We start from the raw sequence: 20544 nt of genomic DNA on the forward strand, positions 1-20544 counted from the left end.
AGGGGTCAACAGCATAAGCTGGGAGAGACAGGAGGCTACTGCAGTAATCCAGGCTAGAGGTGATGGTGGCTTGGACCAGAAGGGGGTCGGATTCTGGATGTATTCTGAAGGCAGAGTCGGCTGCATTTACTGATTGGATAAGCGTGAGAGGTAAGTCAAGGACTCCTAGATATGTGCCCTCCACCTGGAAGGATGGAGTTTTCATGTACAGAGATAGGAAGCAAGGTTGAACATTAGGGGAGGGGCAGAGCTCAACAGTTTGTTTTGGACACGGTAAGCTGGAGGTGCCTGTTAGACTCTCAAGTGGAGATGCTGAGTCAGCCAGCTGGAGCTCAGGTGAGACAGCTGGCTGGAGTTAAGTTGAGAGATGGAATTCAAAGCCATGAACCTGGATGAGATCTGCAGGGGAGTGAGTCTGAGTCAGAAAGAGGAAAGATCCATGGGCTGAGCCCTGGGTCACTTCAAAAGTATTCTAATCCTCTCACCAAGCCCAAGAGTTTGGGCCTGTGAGAATTTCCATTTTCTTTTCTCTTTTTTAAACTTTTTCTCTTATATCAGAGTAGAGCCGATTAACAATGTTGTGATAGTTGCAAGTGCACAGCAAAGGGACTCAGCCATACATGTCCATGTACCCAGAGAATTTCCATTTTCATGGATGAAGGATTTGAGGCTTGGAGAAGGGAAGGAATCTGCGAAAGCCGGAGGCAGAGCTGGATGAACTTTCCTATTGGTCTCTGTTTCCTTCTTTCCCCATCCCTTCTCTGCATACATAAGCCAGAATGAGCTTTTTATTTTTAGATTGTTTAAAATATTTAAATACACAGAGTGTGAAAGTCGCCATTTTAATGATTTTAAAGTGTCTAATTTAGTGGCATTTAGTCCATTCACAGTGTTGTGTGACCATCATCACTCTTTAGTTCCAGAACATTTTCATTACCCCAAAAAGGAAACTCTGTATCTCCAGTCACTCCCCATCCCCTCTCCCCCTGGCAACCACTAAGCTGCTTTCTGTCTCTATGGACTTGCCTATTCGGGGTCTTTCCTATAAATGAAATCATACAGTATGTCTTTCTTGGTGTGTGTCTGGCATGTATTAGTACTTCATTCTTGTTTACGGCCAAACAATATCCCACTGTATGGATATACCACATTTTGTTTTGCCATCATGCAGTGATGGACATTTGGGTTGTTTCCACCAGCCAGAATGACTTTTTCAAACAGAAGTCAGATGATGTTATTGTCTTCTCTCCCCCCACCCCAACCCTCCCATAGCTCCCAATCACACTTGGGACCAAATGCAAGTCCTTACCGAAACCCTAGTGGCCTTACCTCCTCTGGCCTCTGCCTGCCTCCCCACCCCCGATCACTGTTACCCCCTTCAGGGCAGCACTGGCCTCTGGGAAGCTCCTTGCACACACCCAAAGCCCCTTCTGTACCTTTGTGCTTGCTTGCTTTGCACACTCCTCCCCAGATAGCCCCCCGCTCCAATCTCTACTAAAATGTACTCCCCTGCCCCCCATGTAAAACTCCACCTCCAGCTCACGGGCTCTAGGTGCGCGGGCTTCAGTAATTGTGGCACTTGGGCTCAGTAGTTGTGGCTCACGGGGCTCTAGGCATGTGGGCTTCAGTAGTTGTGGCGCACAGGCTTAGTTGCTCTGCAGCATGTGGGATCTTCTGGGACCAGGGCTTGAACCCGTGTGCCTTGCAGTGGCAGGCGGATTCTTAACCACTGCGCCACCAGGGAAGTCCCCACCTCTGGCTCTTTATTTTGCTTTTTCTCTTCAGAACATGTATTACTACCTGGTTTTATATTACCGTCATCCCTAGGTGTCATGGGGATTGGTTCCAGGACCAGTTGCAGACACCAAAATCCGCAGATTCTCAAATCCCATCGTTGGCCTTCCAAGTCTGTGGACTTGGCCTCAGCAGATACAGAGGGCCAGCTTTGTTTATTGAAAAAAAATCTGTGGCCCTGTGCAGTTCAAACCCATGTTGTTCAAGGGTCAACTGTATATATAAATACATATAATTGTATATTGTAGATGTAATATATTATTATATTGTTCTTCTGTAGAATATTTTTTTCACTAGGATGGAAGCTTTTGTTCCATGTCCTACAGCACTGTACCCTGGGGACTTAGGATAGATGTTACTGGCATGAATACTGCCGAGGACTGAGGTTTGCTCATTTGCTGACTCCACTTTTCATGAGGGGTTCTAGCATCGAAAACTTGCATGGGGCCTGGACACTTAGATTCTCCGTGGAGCCCTGGCCCTGAAAAGGAGGAGCAGGAGAAAGAGCTTCTTGTTGTCCTTGAGGAATTTGTAAACTAGCTACACACAACTTGCAAGTAGAGAAAAATTCAAAGCCAGAGAAGGACTGACTAGGGTGGGGAGGGGTGATGCAACAGAGGTTCCCATCCAGGCTGCAGAGCTCCTGGTCCAGGAGGCTCACACGCTGGGCTGAGGCCAAATTTCGGTCACTTGCTAGCTGTGTGGCCTGGAGGAAGGCATTGAACCTCTCTGAGCTGCTGGTTTGCTGTAAGTGCAAAAGAGACAATGGGTGGGCAAATTGTTTATTAATAGTAAACAGATCAATGCTAATTATTTTCATTGTTTATATCTGAGTTTCTTCTTGATGCTGAATAGCAAAGTTTGGGTTCTTTGGGTGCAAGCAACAGAAACAGGACTCTGGCTTCCTTAAATCAAAAAGGGCTTTATTGCAAGGATATTGAGGAGTTCTCAGAAGTGGAGAAAGGCTGCAGAACCAGGACTCTAAAACGATAGACTGTTTCAGCTCTAGGGATTTGGGTAAAACTTGAGCCCATGAAAGGCTTGTTGGTGGAATCTACTCCGCCTCTATTCGAGGAAGAGAGCATCTGACTGGCTTGGCTTAGGCTCAGTGCCTACCTGCTGGGCAGGGGGAGGAAGGTCACCTTGATTGACAGGCCTACCAAGAGCCGTGAAAGGGATGGTTCCTCAAATGGAAACTGAGGCTTTTTATCAGGAAAAGGAGCAATAGATGTTGGGTAGGGAAAAGAGATATCGATTAAAATAATCAAAGCACAGCATTTCCTGTGTACCTGGCCTTGTGCAGGGCTGTGTGGGGAGCTGAAGCAAAGCAAGTCTTGATGCTGAGGGTTTTTGATTTTTATTGCACGTAGAGGGAGTCAGACTGGGGGTTTCTAAACTTGGATGTTCTTTAATTCCACAGTGTGTTAGGTCTGCCTGTTTGCTTAAAGTTCCCTCTTTGCAATTCACACGATTAATTAGGCGTCTGGCCTTGTGTGGTTCAGGGTGAGAACATGCTGTTAGCTCTCTCGACCCTGCCACGCCGCCCCCTCGCCCCCAGTTCCTTCAGAGAGTGAGGATTCTCTGCGGAGCTGGCTGGCTGCTGCCTGCTCTCCTGTCCTCTCCTGGCTCAGGAGCTGCCTGGTGTCAGAAGCCACTTCTAAGTCATCCCTGTGTAATCTCACCTTGGGACAATGGTGAATAGTTGGTGCCTTTTCATGTTTCAGGGCACATCCTGAGATGAAAGCAAAGGGAAAGGACATGGGTGCATTCCCGTTTCCTTTGGACTTATACATCCTTTGCCCGGCTATTAAAACGTTAACACATAACGTTTATGGTTGCTTTTATGGTTAGGAAATGAATCCAGTCTCATTATGGTGAACTTAAAAAAAAAAAAGCAATCAAGTATTATCCTTCATCCCATCACGGTCCTACCATGCAGTGACATCATTCTGGGGCCTATCTTTTGTCATTCTACTTCAGTGCACATACATACCAAGACATATAAAATATACGGCATTCTTTCTAATTAATTGACACATTGCAATTTTTCTAATTTATAGATATTAGTTAATATTTATTATTATTACTCTTATTAATAAATTCTGGTGTTTATAGAGTCATTTGCCATTGGACCCTCAACATTGCTTTCTCAGTTTGGTTGAACGAAGGAAGAAATGCACTGTTAATTTGCATCGTCAGGATGGGAAATGAAAACTGAGGCCCGACAGTGTGATGGTTAAGAGCTTGACTTCTGCAGTAATAATCTCTAACGTTTATAAAGCCTTTCCTCTGTGTCAGGTACTATTCTAAGCACTCTTATACTAAGTCATCTATTCACAGTGAGCAGTGAGGGAGGGAGGATGATGAGGAGGAAAAACCATGACTGTGTTTCTCCTTTACTCTCTCACTCACTGGTACTTCTGACGCCAGATGTGTGGGTGTTCCACACCTAGGAATCCGCTGACACCCGTTGGGTGTCCTCCAGTTCAGTGCAGTTCTGACACTAACCGGAGTTAGCGCAGACTCCACAGGTTAAGGGCTCAGTCCCACCAGACTGTCCCCACCCCACTCAATGCCTGTTGCGAATCCAGGCTGTCATCTGTGCTTCTGACCAACTGGCTATAAATCAGATGTTCCCATGACCCCCTCTTTGGGTTCAGTCATTTGCTAGAACAGCTCACAGAGCTCAAGGAAACACTTATGTTTACTGGTTTATTATATAATAAAGGATATGATCAAGGACACAGGTGAGCAGCCAGATGAAGAGGTACATAGGCAAGGTCTGGAAGGGTCCCAGGCCCGGGAGCTTCTATCTTGGTGGAGTTGAGGTGTCCTACCCACCCATGTGCTAACCCATGTTAGCACATGGGTTCACTAACCAGGAAACTCCTCGAATCCCACATTTTGGGGATTTTTGTGGAGGCTTCATCACGTAAGCATGACTGATCATTAAGTCAGTCTCCAGCCCCTCTCCCCTTCCATGGAGAAGGGGCTGAAAGTTCCAAACTTCTAATCGTGGCTTTGTCTTTCTGGTGACCAGCCCCCGTCCTGAAGTTATCCAAGAGCCCACCAAGAGTCACCCCATTAAACAAAAGACATTCCTGTCACCCAGGAAATTCCAAGGGATTTAGGAGCTCTGTGTCAGGAACTAGGGTCAAAGGCCAAATATCAGAACAGAAGATGCTCCTACTGTTCTTATGACTTAGGAAATTCCAAGGGTCTTAGCTCGTGCCAGGAGCCAGGGACGGAGATCAGTGTGTATATTTTCTGTTATTTCACACTGAAGCACACAGAGGTCACATAACTTCCCAAGGTCACAGAGCTGCTGAGCAGCAGGACTTGGCCGTGAACCTGGCCGCCTGGCTTAGGTGGCCGTGCTGTGCTGTGCTGGCTGTCCAGAGGATGGGGCTTCACGAGGGTGGGACTGTGTTTCATCCACTGTTCCATCCCTCAGTGTCTCCCACAGATGCCTGTTAAACATTTGTTGAATAGATGAGTTGGTTTTGAATCCTGGCTCTACCTCTTCCAACCTATGTGAGTTTGGGGTCTTTTCTTAACCACTCTGAGAAATTGGCAGAATCCAGGGGCAAGTTCTGTCCTCTTTCCCTTTAAAATGTGTTCTGAATCCAGTCCCTTCTCACCACCCCCATCCTGTCATCTTGGACCAAGCCATGGTCTTCCTCACCAGGACTTTTTTTTTTTCTTTTTTGCTGTACACGGGCCTCTCACTGTTGTGACCTCTCCCGTTGCGGAGCACAGGCTCCGGACGCGCAGGCTCAGCGGCCATGGCTCACGGGCCCAGCCGCTCCGCGGCATGTGGGATCTTCCCGGACCGGGGCACGAACCCGTGTCCCCTGCATCGGCAGGCGGACTCTCAACCACTGCGTCACCAGGCAAGCCCCACCAGGACTTTTGTTTTTGAATTTTATTTTATTTATTTTTTATACAGCAGGTTCTTATTAGTTACCTATTTTATCCATATTAGTGTATACATGTCAATCACAATCTCCCAATTCATCCCACCATCACCACCACCTCCCGCCGCTGCCCCCCCTTGGTGTCCATACGTTTGTTCTCAACATCTTTGTCTCTGTTTCTGCTCTGCAAACAGGTTCATCTGTACCATTTTTCTAGGTTCCACATATATGCGTTAATATACGATACATGTTTTTCTCTTTCTGACTTACTTCACTCTGTATGACAGTCTCTAGATCCATCCACGTCTCTACAAATGGCCCAATTTGCTCTTTTTTATGGCTGAGTAATGTTCCATTGTATATATGTACCACATCTTCTTTATCCATTCATCTGTTGATGGGCATTTAGGTTGCGTCCATGACCTGGCTATTGTAAATAGTGCTGCAATGAACATTGGGGTGCATGTGTCTTTTTGAATTATGGTTTTCTCTGGGTATATGCCCAGTAGTGGGATTGCTGGGTCCTATGGTAGTTCTATTTTTAGTTTTGTAAGGAACCTCCATACTGTTCTCCATAGTGGCTGTATCAATTTACATTCCCACCAGCAGTGCAGGAGGGCTCCCTTTTCTCCACACCCTCTCCAGCACTTGTTGTCTGTAGCTTTTCTGCTGATGCCCACGCTGACTCTCACCAGGACCTTTGCTAGGGCCTCGTAGTTAACCTCCCTACTTCAACCTTTGCCATAGTCTACTCTTTACCCAGCAGTCTGAGTAATTTCTGAGACCACAACAAAGATCCTATCTCCCCCTTCCCCAATCCTCTCATAACTTCTTTTTTTTTTTTTTTTTCTCTCATAACTTCTTATCACGCTTGGAATAAAGTACAGGCCCACAGGGTCTTTCATGACCTCACTTCTCCCTCCCCAAGCTACCCCATCTTCCTTGCTCATGTTCTCTGATGGCATAGACTTTTCCTTGGACACAGCCTGCTTCTGTTTCAGAGCCTTTGCACATACTGTACATTAACTCATGTCAGTGTAAGCATGGAGCACCACTGGGCTGTGGACACAGGTAACCTGGGTGGAGTGGAGCGGGGAGGGAGAATCATTGATGTTTTCTCTGTGGGTCGCCGTGTTGCGTAAGTGGTTTTGGTGAGCATGCCTTCATTTTGCAGTTTTAAAGAGGAATTTAATAAAGAGGGAAGAAGTCCCTTTTCACAGCCTCCATTTCTCTTGGCTGTGGACACATGTTTTAGACCCCTTTATAGGCAAGCTTCTTGGCTTTCTGTTTCCTCCTCATCTCCCGCTCCCTCCAAAAACCACTACAGTCATGTTTCTCAGCCTCATTGCTGTTCTCGAAGCCTTACCAACTACTGCCTTTTGATTAGGCCAAGGGCCCTTTTCTGGTTCTGATCTTTCGACTTCTCAGCAGAATTCAGTACTGTCGACCACTCCCTCGTTAAAATTAAAAAAAAATTTAATTGTGGCAAAATATATGTAACAAAATATACCATATTAACCATTTTATGTGTATAGTTCAGTAATGTTACATATATTCTCATTGTTGGATAACCAATCTCCAGAGCTTCATCTTGCAAAACTGAAACTCTATATCCATTAAATAACAACTACTCATTCCCTTCCCTTGCTGCCCTAGGTAGCCATCATTCTGCTTTCTGTCTCTCTAGAATTTGACTACTACTCTAGCGGCCTCATATAAGTGGAATCATGCAATGTTGGTCATCTTGTGACTGGCTTCTTTCACTTAGTGTAATGTCCTCAAGGATCATCCATGTAGCAGTGTGTGTCAGAATTTTCTTCCTTTGTAGTGCTGGGTATTATTCCAGTGTATGTATACACCACATTTTGTTTACCCATCCATGCATTGATGGATGACACTTGGGTTGCTTCCACCTTTTGGCTGTTGTGAATGCTGCTGCTATGAACACGGGTGCACAAATATCTCTGAGCACTGCCTTCTTAGAAATGTGGTTTCTTGCCCTTAGAGACAAGATGGTGGAGTAGAAGGACTTGAGCTCATCTCCTGTCATGAAAACACCAAAAATCCCAACTAACTGCTGAACAACTGTTGACTAAAAAGACTGGAACCTGCTGAAAAAGATACTCTGCATCCAAAGACAAAGAAGAAGCCACAATAAGACAGTAGGAGGGGCGCTTTCGCGATATAATCAAATCCCATACGTGCCAGGTGGGCGACCCACCAGCTGGAAAATAATTATATTGCAGAGGTTCTCCCACAGGAGTGAGAGCTCTGAGCCCCGCACCAGGCTCCCCAGCCTGGGGGTCTGGCATGGGGAGGAGGAGCCCTGGAGCATCTGGCTTTGAAGGCCAGCAGGGCTCGAGTGCAGAAGCTCCACAGGACTGGGGAAAACAGACTCCACTCTTGGAGGGTGCACACGAGGTTTCTCATGCATTGGAACCCAGGTCAAAGCAGTGACTGCATAGGATCCTGGGCCAGACCTACCTGCGGGTCTTGGAGGGTCTCCTAGGGAGGCGGGGGTCAGCTGTGGCTGACTGTCGGGGCGGGGACACTGCTGGCGGAGGCCCCAGAGAATATTCATTGGTGTGAGCTCTCCTGGAGGCCACCCTTTTGGCACTGAGACCTGGCCTCACCCAACGGTTGGCCGGCTCCAGGGCTGGGACGCCTCAGACCAAACAACCAACAGGGTGGGAACACAGCCCCAGCCATCAGCAGACAGGCTGCCTAACGTTGTCCTGAGTGTGCAGCTGCCTCTAAACATACCCTGTGACACGGCCGAGCCCACCACAGGGACAAGACCCAGCTCCACCCGCCAGTGGACAGGTATCAGAAGCAAGAAAACTACAGACCTGCAGCCTGAGAAAGAGAGACCACAAACACAGAAAGTCAGACAACATGAGACGGCAGAGATATGTTCCAGACAAAGGAACAAGATAAAACTCCAGAAGAACTACTAAGTGAAGTGGAGATAGGCAATCTGCCTGAAAAAGAATTCAGAGGAATGATAGTAAAGATGATCCAAGATCTCCGAAAAAGAAGGGAGGCACAGACTGAGAAGATACAAGAAATGTTTAACAAAGAGCTAGAAGATTTAAAGAATGAACAAAGAGGAGAGATGAACGATACAATAATTGGAATGAAAAATACACTAGAAGGAATCAATAGAAGAAAAAATGAGGTAGAAGAACGAATAAGTGAGCTTAAAGACATATTGCTGGAAATCATTGTTGCGGATCAGAATGATGAAATGCGGTTTCGTCTGTTTCTTCTTTGTCTCTGCCTCTTCCTTCTCCTTTTTCGACAAGTTTGGTATCATTATTACCCTCTTTTACATACAAGGAAACTGAGGCACAGCATGATTAGGTAACTTGCTCCAAGTCACACAGCTTGAAAGTAGGAGCTGGGCCATATGACTCAACATCAAAAAAACAAATAACCTGATTTTAAAAATGGGCAGAAGACTGGAATAGACCTTTTTCCAAAGAAGAAATGCAGATGGCCAACAGGCACATGAAAAGATGCTCAACGTCGCTGATCATCAGGGAAATGCAAATCAAAACAACAATGAGAGAAAAAAACCCAAAACAGCAATGAGATATCACCTCACACCTGTCAGAATGGCCATCATCAAAAAGAACACATATAACAAATGCTGGAGAGGGTGTGGAGAAATGGGAACTCTCACGTCCTGTTGGTGGGAATGTACATTGGTGCAGCCACTGTGGCAAACAGTATGGAGGTTTTTTAAAAAACTAAAAATAGAGCTACTATATGACCCAACAGTTCCACTCCTGGGTATATGTTTGAAAAAAACAAAAACACTAATTTGAAAAGATACATGCACCGCAGTGTTCATAGCAGCATTATTTACAATTGCCAAGATGTGGAAGCAACCTAAGTGTCCGCTAATAGATGAATGGATAAAAAGGATGTGGTATATATATACAACAGAATACTACTCAGCCATAAAAAAGAACGAAATTTTGCCATTTGCAGCAACGTGATTGGATTTGGAGGGTGTTATGCTAAGTGAAATAAGTAGAGGAAGACAGATACTGTATGACATCACTTACATGTGGAATCTAAAAAATATAACAGACTAGTGAATACAGCAAAAAAAGCAGATTCGCAGATGTAGAGAACAAATTAGTCATTACCAGTGGGAAGAGGGAAAGGGGGAGGGACAATACAGAGGTAGGAGAGTAAGAGGTACAAAGTATTATGTATAAAATAAGCTACAAGGATATATTGTACACAGAGTCTAGCCAATATTTTGTAGTAGCTATAAGTGGAGCATAATGTTTAAAAGTTGTGAATTACTGTATTGTACCCCTGTAACTTCTATAAAGTACGTCAACTATACGTCAATAAAAAAACCTCTTAAAAAATCTCTTAATAAAAAAAGAAAGTGGGAGCTGGGATTTAAAGTCAGGTAGTCTGTCTACAGAGCCCCTGTTCCTAACCATTAAGTTCTCCTTTCTCTCAAAATCTGTATCTCCTACCCAGTGCTCTCCCTGAATTGCTGTTGCTTAAGCCACCCGATCTATGGTATTTTGTTATGGCAGCCTGAGCTGACTAATACACATGGATATGTCCAGGTGGCTCATTTATGACTTGGGGTGTGTTCTGAATAGTTGAACATCCGTTCTGATTGGTCGGCTTCTGTGCTCTTCCAGTTGTAAAATATTCTGAGTATTACCCCTGCATGTAATTATAGGCTGACTGGCCTTACCCACCCCACCCCTGTGACAGGGATCTTATTGAGGACAAAAACTATGTCTTACTCATGTATGTTTCCCAGGGCCCCAATAAATGTTTATTGAATGACCGATTCCATCTTATCCTTCCTCCACAAACAAAAAGGTCTTTCTTTTGAAGGACATAAAGTCCTAGGTATCCCTATGTGGTTTAATATCTCTGTCCTCACCCTTGCCTTGATTTTCTGGGTGTGTTTATTGGTATGATTACGGGTAGGGCTAGCCCTGGGCAGAGGGTCCTGCCCCACATTGAAAATGTGGCCTGAGGAGCTAAGCCACAGGATCTGGATGGAGGAAACTCAGATGTCATCATGCATGCAAGTGCCTGCGCTGTGTGCATTGCAATCAACTTCTGTGTAATGGTGAGAGAACTGGGGGCTTTAGAAGGTAGAAAAACATTTAAATATGAAAGAAAACCTTATTCTTCTAGAGTAGTGGGGTGGAATAATAGAGGGACTGCAGACTCTAGCATCAGAAGATCTGAGTTTGGGTCCGGATTCTATTACTTAACAAGTCTAAGTTAGTTATTATCAATACTTACTAAACTGTGTTGTTTACATGAGCATCCACTTTTTGTGTTGTAGGTTCTACGGGTTTTGACAAATGTGTAATGACTTGTACCCACCATTGCAGTATCCTACAGAAGAATTTCTCTGCCCTGAGAATCACCAATTCTTCACCTATTCATCCCCGTCTCTCCCCAAACCCCTGACAACCACTGATCTTTGTGCATGCACTTTAAATGCACAGTGTTCCTGCCAACTAGCGAATGCCTCGTTCTCGGTGCTGGAAATCTCATTTCCTTCTAATCCCCCCACCCTGGGTGAGAATATGCAATAAGGCCCGGAGAGTTTGTTCTTCTCCCAGGGGCATTCATTGCTTTGCCTCCCCATTGTAAGACTACAGTAGAATAATAATGTCGATCCTGCAGGGTTGTTATAAGGATTACATATACGAAAAACGAAAACCTCTCCAGATGTTAACTGTCACTGGTGTCTCTAATTTTGATTTTAGGTAGCTCCATCAGAGAGAAGTTAGTATTTATTTTAATATGCAAAAGGGTTTGCTAAGCAAATGTAGGGACTGCAGGGAAATGTTTAAGTTAGAGAATGAGCTTTTGAAAAACAATTAGCAACTGCCACTTGTGGATTAATGTGCCACCCGACTGGGCTACTCCCCCAGGCTTAGTCCTCATCTCCCGTTCTCCTCCTGCTCTGTCATCAGCGAACACATTTATCTTTCACGGCTTCTCTCATTTCTTGTTGGATACATTCCAGATCTGTCTGGAGTACTATCCTGTCACCTGAGTCCTGGTCAGTATCTCTGACTGTTTGCTGGGAAGTTCCACTCAATGTCCTGCCTTCACATCAATTCAGAAAGGTGGGCTCCTTTGAGGATGTAGAGAAATTGAAACACTTGTGCATTGTTGGTGGGAATGCAAACTAGTGCAGCTGCTGTGGAAAACAGTATGACAGTTCCTCAAAAAATTAAAAAAAATAGAGCTACCATATGATTCAGTAATTCCCCTTCTGGGCATATACCCAAAAGAGTTGCAGGAGGGTCTTGAAGAGATATTTGCACAACCATATTCATTGCAGCATTATTCACAATAGCCAAAAGGTGGAAGCAAGCCATATGTCCATTGGCTGGTGAAGGATAAACAAATTGTGGGATACAAAAACAACAGAATATTATTCAGCCTTAAAAAGGAAGGAAATTCTGACACACACTACAACATAGATGAACCTTGAAGACGTCATGCTAAGTGAAAAAAGCCAGACACAAAAGGATAAATACCGTATGACGCCACTTGTATGAGATTTTCAGAGTAGGCGAACTCAGAGAAACAGAAAGCAGAATAGTGGTTCCCAGGGGCTTCTTGGGGGAGGGGGAAATAAGGAATTGTTCAATGGGTATACAGTTTCAGTTTTGTGAGAGGAAGAATTTCTGGTTAGACAGCAGTGTGAATATACTTAACGCTACTGAACTGAATACTTAAAGATGGTTAAGATGGTAAATTTTATGTTATGTGTATTTTATCACAATTAGAACAGCTAAAAACCTAGCTCCTGGGACTTCCCTGGTGATCCAGTGGTTAAGACTCCACGCTTCCAGTGCAGGGGGTGCGGTTTCAGTCCCTGGTCGGGGAGCTAAGATCCCACATGCTGTGTGGCACAGCCACAAAAACAAAAAGCAAAACATGAAAAACAAACAAACAAAAAACCTAGCTCCTGATCTCAGCTCAAAAGAGACACATCCTAGCTTAGGGAGAGGGGTGGAGGGTAGTGGTTATTGGTGTGGGACCTGGTGTTGGCCTGCTGAGTTTTAATCCCAGCTCCATGGAACCTTGGCCAAGTTCCTTAAACTTCTCTATGTCTGTTTCCTTGTCTGTAAAGTATAAATAATATGCATATTTCACAAAGTTATTGTGAGTATTAGGTGAGTTAATCCACGTACAGGGTTTAGAAGAATGGTTGGCATGTAGTATGTGTTCAATAAATTGTCAGCTATTATTATGTGGCCCATGTCCTGGAAGCACCTGCCTTCTCTTCTCCACCTGTCTGAATCTTCCACATCTTACAAGTCCCAGATAAAATTTCCTCTTCTTATTAAAAGCTTTTCTGACCATCCTCTTCTCCAAGCAGTCATAGTATTTAGACTGTAGCACTCACTTATTTAATACTGCTTTGTATTATATATTATAGTTATGCTACATGTATGTAATCAAAGTGCTTTTGAAAGCCACTGGAAAGAAGTGTGAAATGATTAAAATAGTGAGATCTCTGAGGAGTTGGAGCTGGGGAAAATGACCACTTATGTTGTATGTGGTGGATGCTGGGCTCCCCTGAAAGCAGAGCCTGAGATGAGAGCTTGAATGCATCTTGGGAAGTGATTTCAGGGAGTAGGAGTGAGAGAGTGGGGAGAATGAAGGAGAAAAAGCTGATCTAAGAGCATCGTGATGGTCAGTTTTATGAGTCAACTTGGCTAGGCTATAGTGCCCAATGGTTCAAACACCAGTCTAGATGTTGCCGTGAAGGTATCCTTTAGATGTGGTTAACATTTAAATCAGTTGACTTTTAAGTAAAGCGGATTACCCTCCACCGTGTGGGTGGGCCTCGTGCAATCAGTTGACGGCCTAAAAATAAAGACTGAAGTTTTCCAAAGCAGTGGCAACTCTGCCTCTAGCTTGCAATACAGAACCCCTGGCTGGGTTTCAGTCTATGAATTTCAGACTCAAAAGTGCAATATCAGCCTTTATCTGAATCTCCAGCCTGCTGGCTTGCTCAACAGATTTTGGACTTGCCAGCCCCTACAATCGCATGAGCCAATTGTTTCAATGAGATCCCCCTCACTATGTATATATTCTGTCGGTCCTGTTTCTTTAGAGAATCCTAATACAGGTATACTGTCAAAGTCACTGCTGTGGGCAACTGTGGCTTGATTGTGACCCAGCCCTTCTGAGGACCGTCAAAAAGCCTTTCACATTTGTCTGCTGAGAATTTACCCTTAGAAGGATTGACGTTTACCTCTGGCTTCTGCCCCCACTGGTTGAGACTGCACCTGGGGGTGTTACCTCCTTGGCATTTCTGGGCTGTCATGCAAGTTTGATGAGAAGCTTCCTGTTGGTGTTTGTTGGTGTCAGAGACGCTCTGGGGACAAATGCTTTGGGCTCTCAGCAGAGACCTCGTGGGACCATCCAGCAGAGCTTTCCCCATGAGGTGGCAGAGATGGCCATTAGCCATTCCAAATTTATAGTTTCCCAGTGAGGTAAACTCAGTGGGAAGAAATCGTTTACGTTCTGATAATCTTGGCTTGAGTCCCAGAATTGCCTCTAATTGTCTGTGTTTGGGTCCTATGCCCACTCTGAATAATCCCTTTGGCCAGGGAATTGAAATTGTCTCATTAAACAGGTGTGGGTCAGGTGTCTCCCCAAATCCAAGGACTGAAGGCTGGGGAGGGGAAGCAGTTTCCCAAGGAGATGATGAGCAGGCAGAAACCATGTCTATTACATCTATCTGTTTTTTAAAGTGAATATGTAGGAAATAACTACATATATAGTTATGTATACAATAACTATTAAATAACAAATTTGATTTTCTTCTTCTTTTCATTATATAATCATTTCTCCAATAAATAACTGGAGTTGATATATGGGAGGTATCTTGTCAGACAGTACTCCTGCTAGGTTTCCTGGGAGGTTTTTTGATTGTTAAGAGTTTGCTCTTCTGCAATATTTTGAACATTTCACCAAAACCAGATTTTCAAATCTGCCGCTGGTTATTTAATCTATCCTCCCTGATCAGCGAGTGCAGGAGGAGAATCTCGACAATGTTTTGGTGTTTCTTACCTTAGTAAGCTGTTCCTTCTTCCTGTGATGTTCGCTTGTGCTATCGGGTGTACGTGTCAGATAGAGGCAGCTACAATGCCATTATTATTTAGTCTCAAAACGCCTTTCCTCTATGGTTTTGATTAAAATTGTCTATTTTAGGAGTAGTAAAATCTGCATTTATTAACCATTTGTTATGCACCAGTCCCTGTGCTAAGTGATTTCAGCATTACCTCATTTAACTTTCACAGTGCCCTCCAAATGGTATCATTATGTTCCTTTGAGGAAACTGGCATTTAGAGGAATAAGTCTAGCCAAGGTCCACCTGCGTTTTCTCTACCACATCAAAAAAAAAAAAAAAAAATCTGAGTAACCCCCATGTGGTTTATCTGTGACCTTTTAAAACTAAAACTTTTATTCATAATTAAGGGAAAATGTATGAAATAAGTATTACTTAACTTGCATGTAACAGTCTGTATAGTTAGAATTTTTTTTTTTTTTTTGGTCGTGCTGCCCAGCGTGTGAGATCTTAGTTCCCCAACCGGGAGTCAAACCCACACCACCTGCAGTGGAAACACAGAGTCTTAACTACTGGACTGCCAGGGAAGTCCTGTGTAGTTAGAATTTAAACCTAGGCCTATCAGACTCCACACACTAAAGGTTCTCCTTTTTGTATATATTTTCAAACAATATAAAAGAGTAAATAGTGCAAAGTTTCACTCCCACCCCAACTCCCAGCCACCCAGCTCACACATCTGCAAACAGCCATCATCACTTTTATTGGTTTCCTTTTAGGGTTTATGCAAATATATTATGTATTTATAACACATAATATTTTCTTTCCTTTACTGAAAGCTAATTTATTTATTTATTAAAAATTTTATTGGAGTATAGTTGATTTACAATGTTGTGTTAGTTTCAGGTGTACAGCAAAGTGATTCAGTTATAGATATAATGTATCCACTCTTTTTAGATTCTGTTCCCATATAGGCCATTACAAGTATTGAGTAGAGTTCCCTGTGCTATACAGTAGGTCCTTATTAGTTGTTTATTTTATATATAGTAGTGTGTATATGTCAATTCCAATCTCCTAATTTATCCCTCCCTGCCCCTTACCCCTGGTAACCATAAGTTTGTTTTCTACATCTGTGACTCTGTTTCTGTTTCATAGGTAAGTTCATTTATACCCCTTTTTTTCTTTTTTAGATTGAAAGCTAATATATTTTACATGCTATTATGCATTTTCCTCTTTCCAGGAATTTCTCACCTTAACAACATAAATTCTTTCCGGAGCGGTTCATAGAGTGTCCTCATTTTTTCCCCTTATGGTTGCATAGTATTCCATCGTATTGATGATTCATAGTATTTACCCAGTCCTCTATAGCGGACTTTTAATCTTTTGTTATTCCAGTGCAGTGATTATATTTGTATACACATCATTTCATACACATGCGAGTATGTCTGTAGGATAAAGTGGGATTGCTAAATTACAGGCTATGAGTATTTATAATTTTGACAGGTGCCACTAAACCATCTTCCCCAGTGCTCATACCAGTAGACGCTCCACCAGCAAGGCTGAGAGTGTTTCTTTCTACTCAGCCTCACCAGCTGAACAGCTTGTCTGATAGATGAAAAAAAAAGTGGTACCTTAGTGCAGTTTCGGTAGGCCTTTCTCTTACTATGCCTGAGATTGAGCATCTTTTCATAGGTCTAAGGGCTAGTCCTTTACCCTGTGCCAGTTCTCTTAGCCATGACACTAGGCTGCCTCCCATTTCCTGGATACTCCCGCCCCAGGCTTCATTAGGGGAACTAGGGTGACATGGTAGGCAGAGCTCTGGACCAGGAGTCAGCTTCAGCGTGCTGGTCCTGGTTCTGCAGACGCACTCCAAGTTGAAAGGACTCTTGGGCGCTAACACGGTGGCTTCTTGAATCCCTTCCAGTCCTGCAGTTAGGGGCGTCTAGAACAGCCACCTCCAGGAGACCTGATCTCCCTCTGCAGTTCTGCCACTTCGTCTTTGTGTCCTTTCTGCTTGAACACTTCCTGACGGGGGGTGCAGCTTCCTCAACGGCACCATATTTGTTTTTCTGGATTGCTTCAATTTGGGAGCTTCGTTCCCAGTGGAAAATCAGTGACAGGAGTCCATTTTCAGTGAAATTTGAAACTATGATAGAATCCTATTCTTCCTTCTGGAGACTTCCGAAAAGAGTTTGACCCCTCCCTCCCCTGGATGTGTGACCCTGAGCATAACATTGGACCTTTCTGGGCCTCAGTTTCTTCCTGTAAGAGGACAGGTTTGGCCTCCTATCGGCCCCTGCTCCTCTGTGACATTAACTCCACTCAGATAGGCTTAACCCATAACGGGGGTGGTGGTGGGATTTATTGGAAAATGCAAAGTAAGCGGAGGCTCCCAGGTTGGTTTGACTCAGTGGCTCAGTGATGGGCTCAAGACTCAGTTTCTTCCAGGCTGTCTGCTTTGCGTCCGCAGAACTTCAGCTTCAGGGCAAAGAGCAGACACTGTCTCAGGAGAGCAAGGATGCTTTTTTCCAGAAGCTCAGTGAGCCTCTGCCTGCCACTCATCAAACACTGGCCCATCCACAGCAAGCCCATCTCTGAATTGGTACCTGGGGCCAGGGAATGGGATGCCTGACTGGAGCTGGCACGTCAGGCACCGGCTTTTCTACAGTAAAGGGGCTGTAAGAGGGAGGTGTGGCTGTCCTTGTGAAAATGGGGGTTTCTTACCAAAAGAAGCAGTGAATGCAGGGCGGGGGCTGGGCATCCACAGGGTGCACTTCAGGGGTGGATGAGTTTCCTTTCTGGTTCTAACACTTTGTGATTCTGGATGGATGAAATCCTAGATGTGATTCCGATCAAATGAGGATTACTTAATGCTGTTGTGCCTCAGTTTACCTTTTATTCCCATGTCCGCTTTTACTCCCATCTATTTCCCTAGATGCTGAGGTGGACTCTGCTTACATTTGCTCTGGAAAACTCTTGCTCAGAGAACTTGCGGACTAGCTTACGTATGAAGTAACAGACAAATCAGTGCTTGTTTAACAAGGGAACCTGTCCTCAAGATAGAAAAGATGTTCAATTTCTTGCTGAAAGAAAATAACTTCCTGTAAAGGCTCGTACTTGGGGTGCTGTCTGCTAGTTGTTGAACACTTCCACTTTTCAATATGCAGCCTCAGGTGTGTGTGTGGGGGGTTTGTGGTGGTGCCTTCATTAACTGGCTGAAGTATATGGGAGCACTTTGATCGAAACTTGCTTTACTTCTTTGAGCCTCAGTTTCCTTATCTGTAGAGTGGGATAGTAACTCCTCCACGGTTGTAAATTCCTTATGATATTGCCAGCACCTACAGCACAGCTTGTGGCACACAGAATGCATTCGATAGGTAAATACTTGTTAAGTAAGTGAATGTTTCTTTTGCAGGGTTGCTATGAGGATTAAAATGGGATAATATACACACTATAGTGCTCAGAGCAGTGTCTGACACACAGAAGGCACACAACAGATAGCTGCCCTTATTTTTACCATTATTGTTATTATTACTTTTGATTACCATTATTTATTTATTATTATTACTTATTGTTACCATTACTATTCATGATTACTTATAATTACCACTGTGAGGAACAGCATGAGGGAGGGCTGATGGAATTGTCCTTGGTCACTAAAATCACTCTGCCTGGCCCCTTGGGCGAATCTGGTCGCTTTCCCTTTGTCCTGCTGCTGGGGGACCCACCAGTGATTTCTCACCCCCAAGTGGGAAATCCCTGAGCTTGGAGGCTGAGCCTGCCGGGAAGGCTTTAAAATGAGCAGAAATCACAGTGGAGTCATCTCTACCCTCCCTTCTCCAGCCATGCCACCAGGTCTCAGAAGGCATGGGCTCCTCTGGGTTTGACTCACTTTAAATTCATTTCAAATTGGTTGAGGGTTTTCCAACTAATCTGAGCTGCCTGCTCAGTCTGCAACCCGTGACCCAAATCCCTCCACCCGAGACTAAGCTGAACCAAGAGGGAGAAGCTCTTTGCCCCAATGTGGAAAATAGCATCAGGGAAGGGGGGGGCACTCCTGCCCTCCCCTTGCTCCATTGCCCACCTCCTTAAGATCACAGTGAGCAGCTTATCATTTTCTGCAAGCCACGCTAATCGCCTTCCACTTTTTTTTTTCCTTTTCTTTTGGCTTCTTAAATCAAATCCAACTTGTCACCCAGGTGCTGGGCCCAGGCAGAACCAGTTTCAGGAGGAAAGAAAAGGCCACAGAGTTCCACAAAGCTGATTGCTTTCAGGCGGGCTGACCCGCTCATTTGTACTCTCTGCACGGTCCTAAGAGGGGCTCAGTCTGGAAGCTGGCTGCAGCAGGAGCTGGCTCCCTGAGGAGAGAAGATGGGAGTGTTGGAGGAAAGGAAGGAGGGAAGGAGAGGGGGAATCGGGGAGAGAGGAGAAAGAGAAAAACGGATAAGGTGCCTGGGTGTGATCTCATTTAACCTGCTCCACGCCGCTGAGAATTCATCATGTTTGCCCCATTTTTTGCAGATGAAAGGAGCTTGCCCAAGTCTCCTAGCTAGGCAGGGGTGGGGCCTCCAACCCGGTTCTGCTCATCTTTCAAAACTCTTGGATGAACTCTAGTCCCGTGTCATGCCCCATGGGAAAGGGTTCTGCGGTCAAGTAATTGTGGAAATCGTAGAGTACTCTGTTGTCCTGCTGGAGATTCAGAGTTTGCATTAAGGAATTAAGGACCCTGAGGAACCCTGCAGTAAGGAAATTGATTTGATTTGGTTTAACCTAGGAAGTCCCAAAGAATACAATCCCCTGCTTTCTTGTATATGTATATATATGTCTCTATATGTATGTTTGTATCTCTTCCTCTCTATTAAAACTACAACTTCACACTTGTACCTCCAATTCTAATGCAGCAGCAGTGGTTTCATCCCAGGCTTCCCCATTCTATATTTAAAACCCCCTTCTCTGACAGTGAGCATATTGAATCTTATTTATTTAATCCCAGAATACACATTATATCACTGTAGAATTGCTAACCTATACCACTGTGAAAAACAAGCCCACTACTTGAGTTTCAATATGTGTTTATAGTTCTTTTTGTCTTTAGCCTGAGGATATTTGGTCAAAATAATGTATCCAAGATTTACCCGGGTTCTTTTTGTTGCCCTTCTTAAGTTTGGTTATGTTATTTGACATACAGCTAGGTTCATTGATGTCTATTTGTATTCCATTTTGCATTTTCTCCCTTGACCTTTTTGATTTTTTTTTGCCTCGAGTATTCCCCATCTCTTTGACTCTATTTCCCATCCTTCCATCCTTTCCATCCCATTTCCACCACCCCTGGGTGTAACTAATTTCATCAGTATCTGATGTATTCTAGTGATACTTTTCTCTCGAGTTAGCAGATACATATGGTTTTTCTTTTAATTTCCCTTTCTTACATGAAAGGTAGCATACTATAGATAATCTTTTGCATCTTCTGGAAATCATTTTAATTTTTAAAACTTTCAATTTTTTAACAGCTGCCTAGCTCTCCATTTTGTACATGTACTGTAATTTCAACCTTTTTCTTTTTTTTAACACTTGTGCAACCCAGGTAGTTTGTTTCCAACATTTAGCAATTATAAATGCTGCTGCAGTGAATGACCTTGTGCATATGTATTTTTGCAGTGTTGGAGATACCTTCAGGGTAAATTCCTAGACCCGGGGTTGCTGGGTCAAAAAGTAAATAAATGCATATGTACT

This window comes from Neophocaena asiaeorientalis, unplaced genomic scaffold, assembly GCF_003031525.2.
Source record: "Neophocaena asiaeorientalis asiaeorientalis breed wild unplaced genomic scaffold, Neophocaena_asiaeorientalis_V1.1 scaffold177, whole genome shotgun sequence".
Lineage (NCBI taxonomy): Eukaryota > Metazoa > Chordata > Mammalia > Artiodactyla > Phocoenidae > Neophocaena > Neophocaena asiaeorientalis.